The following is a 10634-nucleotide window of genomic DNA, read 5'->3' on the forward strand; positions in this document are numbered from 1 at the left end:
AGCCTTTTTTAGACATTTTGTTTCCTAATCCCCATTTCTCATGAACTTATATTCTATATGTCTGTGCTTTGTATATCTAAAAGATATTTTTCACCCGCCAAGAACCAATTTCTGCCCTCCTGGGGGGTGCTATTACCCCTGTTGAGAATGTACTGGGGACATCATAGCAACTCATTTTCTGAGCCACCTTTACACGCAGCATCCCAGCATCCAATGAAACAGAGTCAGTCCCATTCTGCAGTGAATAAGCTGAGGCTGAGAGGTTATATTAATTACTGAAGACTGAAATGGCTGGTAAATGGATTGGGAATCCAGAGACCTACCAGATCCCAGCTCAGCTGCTTAATTCTCTTCCCCAAAGTTTCGTTCCCTCACATGGAAAATGGCGGAATTGGTGCAAAGAAGTGTTCTCTAAACCTCAGGGTTTTTTTCCCCCCCTATTTGAGCTAATAATAGGAGACATTTTTACAGCATATACTAGGTGTCAGGCACCAATCTACCCTTTTCACATACATTAATTAATGTAATCCTCACAATAACCCAAGAGGGAGATGCTATTATTACTTTCTCTTTCCGGTTGAGGGAATTGAGGCACAGAGAGGTTGTGTGACTTGCCCAAGGTCATACGGGTAGTAAGTAGCAGAGCTGGGATTTGAACCTAATAATATGAATTCCAGAGTACCTGCTTTTAACCATGTACGTTAAAAGGAAACTTTTTATCAGTACGGAAAATAGAAAACCAGTATTATTTGTTGTAAATAGAAGGTAACAAAAAATAAAATGAAAAAAAAAATTGTTCTTACATTCTCACTAGATATTAGCACGTGCTCAGAATTCTGAGCTGGAGGCCGCCCTCTCTCTCTTTGTTAAAGACAAGATAAGAGAAGCATGAATAGAGAGGTGTCAAAGGGCTTCTGGCAGCGCAATGAGACTTTGTCCTGGAATAATCAGAAGCGTTGAAAGGGAGTTGGAAAGAGAATGGCTTTCAGGGGTGTGTGTGTGTGTGTGTGTGTGTGTGTGTGTGTGTGTGCCCAGGGGCGCGCGGGTGCAGCGCTTTCTTGCTTAATGGCTGTACCACCTGAAATAAACCCAAGATGGGATGCATTCCACACACCGTGGTCCCTTGTCTGGGCGTTCCAGGAGGGTCTGAACATCCCGCGGAGGAAGGGAGATGCCAGCCAGTTCTGGCGTGTGGGTGCAGCCCCTGGCTACACGCGCCTCTGGAAGGCAGCTGGCAGCGCCCGCGTGGAGACGGGCAGCGTGGGGTGGCGCTGCCCCAGTGCCCGTCCAAGCTCCCACGACTTCGGCCGCCGCTTTCCCGCTCCAGCCTGGCTTCCCAGGTGGGTCTCTCACCCCCAAGTGGACCTCACAGACCTGTCACACAATTCACCCCGGGCCTGGAGTTTACCGTTTCCTGCTCCTTCAGCCTCCGTTAGGTCCAAATGCTATCTTGCGCATCCTCTTTACCTGTGTGCCGTGCCGCCGCGGCCCTGCGGAGGTGTGCAGGTGTGATATCATCGAAGCCTGTGAATAAGTAAACGATAAACAGCCAGAAGTGGCCTGTTTCCCACATGATACCCAGGGAAGGGTCCAATTCCCCCTCCCCGTGCTCTGGGGTGTGTCCTGGACAGTGCGCCAGATCATTTATTATTTAGTGTTAGGTTCCAGGCAAGTTCAGTCACACCCTTCATCTCTACAATAGAAAAGGCCGCCGAGGGGGCACAACAGGTGAGTTGGAGTGAGAAAACTAAGCGTCCAGTCCCTTTTTCTCCCATACGTTGTCTGTGTGACCTCGATCAAGTGTCAGAACCTCTCTGAGCTTCAGCTGAATACACACAAAGTCCCATTGCCTGGACTTAAATCTTAGTTCCGTTACTCATTAGCCAGAAGAATTTGTGCTAGTGATTTAACTCCTCTGAGCCTCAGGCTTCTTATCTATAAAATAGGGACAAGAGCGGTACCTCTACATAGGACTGTGGGATGACTGAATGAGATGTATGTGAACACAGTTCCTATGTGGCCCATTGTAAGTATTCATTGTGACAGTCATTGATAGTTCTTGTTGTTCTATTTTTTTAAATATTTATTTGTCTGCACTGGGTCTTAGTTGCAGCTCGTGGGATCTTCATTGTGGCATGTGGGCTCTTTAGCTGCAGCATGCAGGATCTTTAGTTGCAGTATGCAAACTCTTAGTTGTGGCATATGGCATCTAGTTCCCTGACCAGGGATCAAACCCGGACCCCCTGCATTGGGAGAGTGGAGTCAGCCACTGGACCACCAGGGACGTCCCATGTTGTTCTATTTTTTAATGACCCCTGTTCTGTGCCAGCAGCTCTGCATACATTTCCTCTAATCATCACAATGAACCCTGCCAGTCTCTTATGTAATCCCTACTTTCCAGGGGAAGACTGAGGGTCAGGGAGGTCAACCGACTTGCCCAAGGTCACACAGACACATGGTGGCAGAACTAGAATTCAAACCTAGATCTTGCCTGGTTCTAAAATTCCTTCTCAACTAGGTCCTAATTCATTTCTATCTGTAAAGTGAAAATGATGGCTTCTGCCACTGAGGTCTACTGTTAGGATGAAATAAGATAAAGTCTGTGCACTGATGAAAGAAATTAAAGATGATACAAACAAATGGAGAGATATACCATGTTCTTGGATTGGAAGAGTCAACATTGTGAAAATGACTATACTACCCAAAGCAATCTACAGATTCAATGCAATCCTTATCAAACTACCAATGGCATTTTTCACAGAGCTAGAACAAAAAAATTCACAATTTGTATGGAAACACAAAAGACCCCAAATAGCCAAAGCAATCTTGAGAAAGAAAAACGGAGCCGGAGGAATCAGGCTCCCTGACTTCAGACTATACTACAAAGCTACAGTAATCAAGACACTATGGCACTGGCACAAAAAACAGAAATATAGCTCAATGGAACAAGATAGAAAGCCCAGAGATAAAGCCATGCACATATGGTCACCTTATCTTTGATAAGGAGGCAAGAATATACAATAGAGAAAAGACAGCCTTTTCAATAAGTGGTGCTGGGAAAACTGGACAGTTACATGTAAAAGAAGGAAATCAGAACACTCCCTAACACCATACACAAAAATAAACTCAAAATGGATTAAAGACCTAAATGTAAGGCCAGACACTATAAAACCCTTAGAGGAAAACATAGGCAGAACACTCTATGACATAAATCACAGCAAGGCCCTTTTTTGACCCACCTCCTAGAGAAATGGAAATAAAAGCAAAAATAAACAAATGGGGCCTAATGAAACTTAAAAGCTTTTGCACAGCAAAGGAAACCATAAGACGAAAAGACAACCCTCAGAATGGGAGAAAATATTTGCAAATGAAGCAACTGACAAAGGATTAATCTCCAAAATATACAAGCAGCTCATGCAGCTCAATATCAAAAAAACAAACTACCCAATCCCAAAATGGGCAGAAGACCTAAATAGACATTTCTCCAAAGAAGATATACAGATTGCCAACAAACACATGAAAGGATGCTCAACATCACTAATCATTAGAGAAATGCAAATCAAAACTACAATGAGCTATCACCTCACACTGGTCAGAATGGCTATCATCAAAAAATCTACAAGCCATAAATGCTGGAGAGGGTGTGGAGAAAAGGGAACCCTCTTGCCCTGTTGGTGGGAATGTAAATTGATACAGCCACTATGGAGAACAGTATGGAGGTTCCTTAAAAAACTAAAAGTAGAACTACCATACGACCCAGCAATCCCACTACTGGGCATATACCCTGAGAAAACCATAATTCAAAAAGAGTCATGTACCACAGTGTTCACTGCAGCACTATTTACAATAGCCAGGACATGGAAGCAACCTAAGTGTCCATCGACAGATGAATGGATAAAGAAGATGTGGCACATATATACAACGGACTATTACTCAGCCATAAAAGGAAACGAAATTGAGTTATTTGTAGTGAGGTAGATGGACCTAGAGTCTGTCATACAGAGTGAAATAAGTCAGAAAGAGAAAAACAAATACCATATGCTAACACATATATATGGAATCCAAAAAAAAAAAAATGTTCTGAGGAACCTAGGGGCAGGACAGGAATAAAGATGCAGATGTAGAGAATGGACTTGAGGACACAGGGAGGGGGAAGGGGAAGCTGGGACGAAGTGAGAGAGTGGCATGGACATATATACACTACCAAATATAAAATAGATAGCTAGTGGGAAGCAGCTGCATGGCACAGGGAGATCAGCTCGGTGCTTTGTGACCAACTAGAGGGGTGGGATAGGGAGGGTGGGAGGGAGACGCAAGTGGGAGGAGATATGGGGATATATGTATATATATAGCTGATTCACTTTGTTATAAAGCAAAAACTAACACAACATTGTAGAGCAATTATACTCCAATAAAGATGTTTTTAAAAAAAAGATAAAGTCTGTGAAGAGGCTTCTGCTGATGCTCAACTCAGCTCAGCTTCTTGTTCCCCCGGGGATAAGAAGTAATTATCTAAGCCTAGGCCTTTCATTTTCATAATAAGGAGGCTGGTGAACCCCTCATTGTCTCTGGGAGGCAATATTATCTGATGTCCATAGGAGGGGGTTGAAAGTATCAGATCAAAATCAGAACTGCCAGGTTGCCTTCCCATATCCAAGCCCAGGTCTGCAGAGGTGTCTTTCATCTTCTTGGTTTTCTCTGCATCTCAGGCCTCCCACCCACCCCATGACGATTAGGACATCATCTTTTACTCTCTTTCCCAGGGGCAGTGTAAAACTACAGGTGAGAATATCTAACATCGCCGGCTTTGAACTTTAGAAAAAAAAAAAAAAGAAAAAGGGAGATCTTATGGCTATTCAGCTATTGTGAAGTCAGTTTCTCCCTGCCTCCAGCAATTGGTGTGATGTGGGTAGGAGTGGGGCCCTGGCAAAGTGGGGCGCATAATCACCCCTCCTACTGGCTTGCCTTGCAGTGAGCAGACCTGGTGCCCTGTCCACCCTCCTGCATAATGTATGCACCCGTGGCAGGAACAGAATACCACCCGTGGTGAGTCTGGCCACTGCAGGCCCTGGACGTGTCCAGAGGTCTTGCCAAGGCTAATGTCTCTCCGTTGGCAGGAGCTGAAGAGAGGGAGGGGCCACGTGTCACTTGAAGCCTTTCCTGGGGCTGAGGTGGGAACTGGTTTCATCTTGGGTCTCAGGATTCTGCGAAGATAGGGGCAGACAACAGGACAGCCCTAAGCACGCAGTCTGACCCAGACTTCGACTCAACAGAGGTGTCACTGGGGACAGCTAGACTCCTGTTTTCTGGGCTTGAATCCCCCTCTGAGAGGGCTGGGGTGGCAGAGAAGGTGCCTGGGACCTTCTCAGTGTGGCTGCAGGGGAGAGGAGAGATTTGGGAACCAGGAACACAGACCTTGGCAATTTCTGTGGCTGCCTCATGGTGCAGAAAATCCCTGGGGCAGCAGCTGTGGCGAGGTGCACTGGGGTGGAGAATGTGGACAGAAGCAGGTGAACAGTGCTGCTTTCAGGGGAACATGCCAGAATGCAGAAACCATGGATGGAGTCTGAGGCCTCTGTGGGGGAGGTGTGCTTACCCGAGTGTGCGTGTGCGCGCGCGCGTGTGCGTGATCTTGTGTACAAGCGTGGGTGTGGAGAACCAAACAGGTCAGGAATGAAAGTGGGAGGTAGGAGTGCCTTAAGAGCCAAGGGAACCAGGGGATCTAGATAACATTACTTCATCGGTTGGATTCCATTCATTCACAGAATCAGTAAGCACTTAGTGGAGGCCCCCTCGAGGCCAGGCTAATTGCTAGGGCTTGGGATATGGAGATGATTTAGACGCAGGCACCTGTGGTCTAATTGAGGAGCCAGGCAGTGAAATGGAGAATTTAACGACCTTGTGAGAAGTGCTAGAACAGCTGTATGTATATGGTGACCAAAGCAGTCACCTCTGCCTAAGGCAGGCATGTGACTGAGCAGCGGCTCAAAGGATGAGGAAGGTGTTAGTTGGGGTGGAGGCAGTGGGGAGAGATAGGGGAAGGGTGTTCTACGCAGAGGGAACAGCAGTTGTGAAACCCTATGCACTGGTTCAGGAACCTTGAACAGATCCTACGGTGGAAACTTGAATGAGCTGATGGGGCACAAAACGATCTTATCTGTATACATATTATCTGATCCTCTTCCCCCAGTGGAATATAAGCAACACGAGGGCAGGAAATTTGTCTGCCTTAGTCTCTGCTAGAGTCCCAGAGCCTAGAGCAGTGCTTGACACGCTGTGGGATACCTTGTGAATGAATAAACCGAAGATAGGCCCAGGGTGGATGGTGTGGACAGTCAACTAAAGCATTTGGGCTTTATCCTGGAGTCAATGGCGAGCCCTTTGGCGTGGGGGTGAAAAATTGAAAGGGCACAAGATATGGGCTTCCCTGGTGGCGCAGTAGTTAAGAATCCGCCTGCCCATCCTTCTCAAACTCTTCCAAAAAATTGCGGAGGAAGGGGCTTCCCTGGTGGCACAGTGGTTGAGAGTCCGCCTGCCGATGAAGGGGACACGGGTTCGTGCCCCGGTCCGGGAGGATCCCACATGCCGCGGAGCGGCTGGGCCCGTGAGCCATGGCCGCTGAGCCTGCGCGTCCGGAGCCTATGCTCCGCAACGGGAGAGGCCGCGACAGTCAGTGAGAGGCCCGCGTACCGCAAGAAAAAGAAAAAAATAATTGCAGAGGAAGGAACACTCCCAAACTCATTCTATGAGGCCACCATCACCCCAATACCAAAACCAGACAAAGATACTACAAAAAAAGAAAATTACAGACCAATATCACTGATGAATATAGATGCAAAAATCCTCAACAAAATACTAGCAGACAGAATCCAACAACACAGTAAAAGGATCATACACCATGATCAAGTGGGATTTATCGGCTTCCCTGGTGGCGCAGTGGTTGAGAGCCCGCCTGCTGATGCAGGGGACACGGGTTCGTGCCCCGGTCCGGGAAGATCCCACATACCGAGAAAAAAAAAAAAAAAAAAAAAAGTGGGATTTATCCCAGGGATGCAAGGATTCTTCAATATATGCAAATCAATCAATGTGATACACCATATTAACAAACTGAAGAATAAAAACCATATGATCATCTCAATAGATGCAGAAAAAGCTTTTGACAAAATTCAACACCCGTTTATGATAAAAACTCTCCAGAAAGTGGGCATAGAGGGAACCTACCTCAACATAATAAAGGCCATATACGACAAACCCACAGCAAACATTATTCTCAATGGTGAAAAACTGAAAGCATTTCCTCTAAGATCAGGAACAAGACAAGGATGTCCACTCTCACCACTATTATTCAATATAGTTTCGGAAGTCCTAGCCACGGCAATCAGAGAAGAAAAAGAAATAAAAGGAATACAAATTGGAAAAGAAGAAGTAAAACTGTCACTCTTTGCAGATGACATGATACTATACATAGAGAATCCTAAAAATGCCACCAGAAAACTACTAGAGCTAATCAATGAATTTGGTAAGGTTGCAGGATACAAAATTAATGCACAGAAATCTCTTGCATTCCTATACACTAACAACAAAAGATCAGAAAGAGAAATAAAGGAAACACTCCCATTTACCATTGCAACAAAAAGAATAAAATACCTAGGAATAAACCTACCTAGGGAGACAAAAGACCTGTATGCAGAAAACTATAAGACACTGATGAAAGAAATTAAAAATGATACCAACAGATGGAGAGATATACCATGTTCTTGGATTGGAAGAATTAATATTGTGAAAATGACTACACTACCCAAAGCAATCTACAGATTCAATGCAATCCCTATCAAATTACCAATGGCACTTTTTACAGAACTAGAACAAGAAATTTTAAAATTTGTATGGAGACACAAAAGACCCCGAATAGCCAAAGCAGTCTTGAAGGAAAAAAACGGAGCTGGAGGAATCAGACTCCCTGACTTCAGACTATACTACAAACCTACAGTAATCAAGACAATATGGTACTGGCACAAAAACAGAAACATAGATCAATGGAACAAGATAGAAAGCCCAGAGATAAACCCACACACCTATGGTCAACTAATCTATGACAAAGGAGGCAAGGATATACAATGGAGAAAAGACAGTCTCTTCAATAAGTGGTGCTGGGAAAACTGGACAGCTACATGTAAAAGAAGGAAATCAGAACACTCCCTAACACCATACATAAAAATAAACTCAAAATGGATTGGAGACCTAAATGTAAGACCGGACACTATAAAACTTTTAGAGGAAAACATAGGAAGAACACTCTTTGACATAAATCGCAGCAAGATCTTTTTTGATCCACCTCCTAGAGTAATGGAAATAAAACCAAAAATAAACAAATGGGACCTAATGAAACTTAAAAGCTTTTGCACAGCAAAGGAAGCCATAAACAAGACAAAAAGACAACCCTCAGAATGGGAGAAAATATTTGCAAACGAATCAACGGACAAAGGATTAATCTCCAAAATATATAAACAACTCATGCAGCTCAATAGTAAAGAAAGAAACAACCCAATCCAAAAATGGGCAGAAGACCTAAATAGACATTTCTCCAAAGAAGACATACAGATGGCCAAGAAGCACATGAAAAGCTGCTCAACATCACTAAGTATTAGAGAAATGCAAATCAAAACTACAGTGAGGTATCACCTCACACCAGTTAGAATGGGCATCATCAGAAAATCTACAAACAACAAATGCTGGAGAGAGGGTGTGGAGAAAAGGGAACCCTCTTGCACTCTTGGTGGGAATGTAAATTGATACAGCCACTATGGAGAACAGTATGGAGGTTCCTTAAAAAACTAAAAATAGAATTACCACATGACTCAGCAATCCCACTACTGGGCGTATACCCAGAGAAAGCCATAATTCAAAAAGACACACACACCCCAATGTTCATGGCAGCACTATTTACAATAGCCAGGTCATGGAAGCAACCTAAATGCCCATCGACAGATGAATGGATAAAGAAGATGTGGTACATGTATACAATGGAATATTACTCAGCCATAAAAAGGAATGAAATTGAGTCATTTGTTGAGACGTGGATGGATCTAGAGACTGTCATACGGAGTGAAGTAAGTCAGAAACAGAAAAACAAGTCTCGTATATTAACGCATGTATGTGGAACCTAGAAAAATGGTACAGATGAACCGGTTTGCAGGGCAGAAGTTGAGACACAGATGTAGAGAACAAACGTATGGACACCAAGGGGGGAAAGCCACGGTGGGGGGTGGGGGTGGGGATGGTGGTGTGCTGAATCGGGCGATTGGGATTGACATGTATACACTGATGTGTATAAAATTGATGACTGATAAGAACCTGCTGTATAAAAAAATAAATTAAATAAAATTCAAAAAAAAAAAAAAGAATCGCTTGCCAATGCATGGGACACGGGTTTGAGCCCTGGTCCGGGAAGAACCCACATGCCGCGGAGCAACTAAGCCCGTGAACCACAACTACTGAGCCTGCGCTCTAGAGCCCGCAAGCCACAACTACTGAGCCTGGGTGCCACAACTACTGAAGCCTGCGTGCCTAGAGCCCATGCTCCGCAACAAGAGAAGCCACCGCAATGAGAAGCCCGCGCACCGCAACGAAGAGTAGCCCCCGCTCACTGCAACCAGAGGAAACCCGCGCGCAGCAACGAAGACCCAATGCAGCCAAAAATAAGTAAATTAAATTAATAAATTTATTTTTTAAAAAAGAAAAAAGGCACAAGATCTGACGTGTGTGGGAGGAAATCACTTTGATAATGATGTGAAGGTTGAAGAGACCAGATGATGGCTCTTAAATTTGGGCACTGTCAATAAAAATGAGTGGGGGGTCAGCTTGAAAAATTATTGAGGATAATTCTATACAATTAAGAAGTGTCTCTGAGTTTTACAATATCCCTGGGAGGCAGGCGTTTCCCCGTTTTACAGAGGGGAAAATGGACTCAGTGAGGCGCAGTGATTTGGCCGAAGTCACACAGCCAGTTGGCGGTGTAGTCCGGGGGTTCAGGCTTGCTTTTGCTGCGCCGCAGGACCCAGCACACGATGAGGATCCGAGCCAGGCGGGTAGCGGCGGGAAGTCTCGCCATTTCTACTCGGTAACTGCCGGAAAGCCCAGCGGACATCGACTAGAAAGAAGAGCGGGCGTCCACAGACTGGAAAAGGGAAACGAGGGGCGCGTAGAAGGAGTTTTGGGTCTGAGCGGCCACCGTAGTAGCGGCGCTCTGATCCCCATGACAACAGGGAGAAGCAGCGGGAGGCTTCTGGGCGGTGCAGTAGCTGCGGCCGATTGGAGCAAACAAGGAGCGGAATCCGTGAACTGCCCGCGGCCCCGAGGGCGCAGGTGATGGGGATAGGTCGATGGAGGGAGCCCGGGGTTTGGGGACAACAGTAGGATGTGGCCAGGGTCGGGCTGGGGCCTTCGAAGGAGGCGCTGCCCCGAGTCCCCATCATCGCTGTCCGGACCAGGGACCGTCGTTGGGCCTCAGTTTCCCCAAACGGGAAATGGGAGGAGGAGAATGGGCATCCCAGGCCAATGGCCCCTCTCAGTGTCTGAGGCCCAGGACTTTCTCTCCTCTGCAGCTCCTGGACTGACTGGCGCTGTCCTGCCCA

This window comes from Phocoena phocoena, chromosome 15 (genome assembly GCF_963924675.1).
Source record: "Phocoena phocoena chromosome 15, mPhoPho1.1, whole genome shotgun sequence".
Lineage (NCBI taxonomy): Eukaryota > Metazoa > Chordata > Mammalia > Artiodactyla > Phocoenidae > Phocoena > Phocoena phocoena.